This window comes from Hipposideros armiger, unplaced genomic scaffold (assembly GCF_001890085.2).
Source record: "Hipposideros armiger isolate ML-2016 unplaced genomic scaffold, ASM189008v1 scaffold_165, whole genome shotgun sequence".
Taxonomy (NCBI): domain Eukaryota; kingdom Metazoa; phylum Chordata; class Mammalia; order Chiroptera; family Hipposideridae; genus Hipposideros; species Hipposideros armiger.
This window is the reverse complement of record NW_017731515.1, coordinates 295012-299144: the sequence shown is the minus strand read 5'-3', so window position 1 is coordinate 299144 and position 4133 is coordinate 295012. Positions and strand designations below refer to the sequence as shown.

Here is a 4133-nt window from a genome sequence, read left to right as displayed (position 1 = left end):
ATTACTTGAGTTTTAAAGAATAATGGGAAGAGAAAAAATTGTATCGTGAAGACAAAATAATCCAGATACTTGATGTTTAAATAATGAAGCTGAATTTCATTCGTCAGGGCCAATAAGAACCAAGACACTGAACTTTCTATCAGTTGCTGATAAGGAGTCACATTATTACCATGCAAAACATCAGAATATTGAGAAGCCATACAGCAGAACATGAATTGACTTGAATCCTGTGGGAACATGCTAGATTTAGTTATATAAGATAATTGATTTTTAAAATGTGTTTAGTTAAAACCATTTACTAATTTTTTTAAAAAATAGAAAATCAGAAAATTCTTACAGTGCCTGTGAGAATTTCTTTTCATTAGAGAAGATTCTACTAATTGTAATATATAGATTTTTTAACTTGAATGACCCAGCCATAAAGAATTCCAATGCATTATAAAACTTCAGGAAAACAAATTTGGTTTGATTCCAAAGTTTTTGTGATGAAGAAAAGCTACAGTCATCACAGGTTAAATGACAGTATCCGTAACGTTTGGCGTGAGAGAAAGTTAGCCATTAAATCTCAAAGGGCATTTATGGAAAGATCCATAACTCATGCATTGCGCAAACCTTTTTTCAAGCTCCTATGATGGACAAAGCTGCTTGCCAAGTGATAGGCAGGATGCAAAGTTGAACAAGACATGGAGGCTGCATTCAAGAAATACAGTTTTAATGCTATAGTTGAGACATAGAAAAAAAAATGTGTCACTAAAATGCCGAATGACAGTATTTAACCAAGTGTTTTTATAGATTTAATTTGCAAGTTGAAAATAGCCTAAACGTATACACTACACCTGGAGCCTAGATCCAGACAGAAACATCTATAAACATACAGGATGGCACTAATTTGTACAATTATTTAAGACAACCAATGAGTTTTGCGTTCTTAGATTACGTAACTTGGAATATGGCTATGCAGGATTGAATGCTCTACTGCTATTCAAAATCACCTGTGAGTTAACCACCTCGTAATTTGAGATTGAAGCAATTTTGATGCATTCTGTGTAACCTTCCAATGTTCCCAAGGAAACTTGAACACGCTTTTGTGGAAAGAGGTTAGGTTAGGAGGGAGCCTGCTGTCAGTTGGTGGTGGGATTGAGTTATGTGTGTTGCAGAGCTCTGGGAGGTTGCCTCCCCCTGGGGAGGGGAGAGGAGGAGGAAGTACCATTGGTAAGTGAGCCAGGAAACATCAGATGGGGACAGTACAGCTGCCACATGGAGGGAACAAATCTGATGACATAACTACCATAATCCAAGCCCTANGGTCCAGCTAAGATATCTGCTTCAATACTATCATCTTCTGGTAAAGGTATTGGAAAATCATCTTGCCGTTCTTCCTTAAGTTTCACGCCTGCCACCCTCAGCTTGGACTCAATGCCAACTACAAACACCTGATAGTCCAGCGTGCCAATGTTCCCAGAGGAAGCCTTGGCCCCTTCATCTTCTTTGCCCCTGCAGGTTGGTGACGTGGGGCTGACGGCAAGGTCGCAGCAGGTAGCACCTAGTGGAGCCTGCTCCCCTCAGATGGTGGGGGACATGTGGGCCCAGTGTCCCCATCACAGCTGCAACCATGCAGCTCACCTGGATGCAGAACTCTTTCATATGGTTAACAATTTTCTACTTTACACTGTCTTCTTTTTAAGTAACATAACTTCTTCTTTTTTGTGTGGTTCCTCTAGTTTTTCTTTTGTTTTAGCTCTTCTTGAAAATTATGACATGAGTTTTGCATATTCCAAAAAGACTTACAATGTGATCCTGACATTTTCCTCCCACACCCCCCATAACTTGCTGAACAATCTGTGGATAGGGCTCTTGAATAAGGTGCCCACCTTTAATCCCTCTGCGTCCAACTGGTGCATTATTGTGTTCAGAACACAGCTGCAGAGTCAACAGTAGGTGGGAAACCCCTTAGAAGGGTGGCTGTCACCTGTTGGAAACCATAAATGATGCATTTGGTACTAATAGGTCATTTCTATCCCCAAAGTAAATATTCTGCTATTAAGCTCATTATTTTAGCCTTTAGGTTTTTTATTTGATTTGGTTTTTGCTTTTTGGCATTTGCTGGGTACATTTTAAAAACTGGTACTATTCCATATGATCTTAGAATTTGTTGTTTGTCTTCTGTCTCCATTTAAAGACAATGAATAAACTGATGACCAGGATAAAATAGGAGATAGGACACAGTGCTACAAATATTAATTCAGAATAAAGAAATAAATGGACACTTAAGACTCTTTTACAAAGCTTGTCTGTTTTACCCGGGGATGGCTGTCTACTTGCAGTATTATAGTAAAAATCTGTAATCTTGTGGAGCTCAATATTTAATGTCTCTCATAAATTCCCTTACCAGAAGAAGCTCATCAAGAATTCTTTATTGTTAGGATCAGATTCCATCAGAGCTCATATGCCCCGGTATCTCCCTCCAGGCTTCCCGTTTCCTTTAAACCTGTGGTGATAGATCTCAGCTCGGCCTGCTGCACTCAGTTCCCCAGGCCATGTGGTACAGAAGATAAATGACGGTCTGTTTCCACATCATGGTCATTAAAATGGAACTATAACGTGACAGTACATGCAGGTTGCCTGCTCATTATGGTATAATCCTCATATAACACAGCCATATGGCACTGGGAGTACATACGAGATTGTGCCTATAAACTGGAAGTTAGATTGGGGTAATTTGGCTTATCAAAGTAGTTTGCAACCGTAATAGGTAAATATGGCAGGGCTGGCTGGGGACGAAGATGCTCAGAGAGCTCCTGTTCATGGCTTTCCATGTCCCAGCATGTCTCCCTCATGGATGAACTGGAAACAATCACTATAACCTGGGAGTATCTCCCAAGCAGAAAAGGGGTGATCTACTTACTGAACACCCCTGGCCAAATGTCGTTTGGTTGTCTTTGCAAAAATCTCTATCCTTTGAGCTGATTGCTTTAAGATGTAACTTATGTAAGATTCATATATGAAAATCTGATTTTCAACAAGCCCTAAAGTGAGAATTCAGTAGAATTAATTCACCAGTTTCCACTTTATGTCATAACTGCAGGACCTGGATCACAATCTATATTTCTTCTGTATCTTTAGTTATTTCGACATCACTTGTAATGATTCTTCAGGCTCCTCCCAGTTACTCAGTTTCCCAGGCTCTATAGACTTTGGTTTTTATTTCACATTGCCAGACCAAAATGACTGCCCTTTGTACCTAAATCTTTTAAGGCATTGCTCAGGCTCTGAGGCCTCTAACCAAGCATAGCCCTTCCTGACTTTCAGCTCAATGCTGCCTAAATTCCTAACTTCCCACTCCCTTCAGACAGGACCTTCAACTTCCAAAACTTCTTTCAACTTCCAAAAACTCTGCCAGTCTATGCAGGCTCTTCTGGGTCCCCCTTTTATCCTAAGCTGTGTTCAAACATTTTGCTTTGCCTTCCAGGTATCTGGGCTCCTTTACCCTTCTTATTCTCCCAGTGACCTTTGCCCCCTCACACCCCCCCCACCACCACCATACACCCTTTTACTTACTTGGAACTCTCCTGTGACTGGGTTTCAAACTTGCTGGAGGCAGGTGTAGATCATGCATTTTACTCATTCTTATCCTTCCTGTTCAATCAGGCTCATGACACTCAGAGTCCTTTCTCAGACCTGGACTTATATCTTCCTCTCTCAGAAGGTCTCCTCCTTCTGTGTAGTCATGTCATCTGCTATCAGCTAAATTGTCACTCATGTCCCATAATGCCAAATTTGCTTAATATTTTTTCATTCAAAATAAAATAACCATCTTCAAGATAACTTTTTGTATAATTTGTAATATAACTAATTCTGTAAGAAAATGCACAAGTGAAGCAAATATAGGGAGTGTGGTTTCATTACAACCTTACTTCATTATCATTTTGTTATCTAATTTAAGTAGCCTCATATTATTTTTTTCCCTTATATCTTTGCACCTTTTCCAGTTTGCAATAATATGCACTCTGAAAATATTTCGAATCCAAATTCACATTCATAGAATCACTGTGTGCACAGAATCAGACTCTATTTCATCAAGTGAGTATCAATGACCGCCACTGAGGTCAATGCTTGAATGATCTCCTTTTGAA

General features: G+C 39.6%; 1 pseudogene; it reads right to left on the bottom strand.

Moving 5' to 3' along the window:
* LOC109387649 (BCL2/adenovirus E1B 19 kDa protein-interacting protein 2-like) overlaps positions 1-3625 on the bottom strand; it is a 9376-nt pseudogene extending 5751 nt beyond the window's left edge.
* Between the last annotated feature and the right edge of the window lie 508 nt (positions 3626-4133).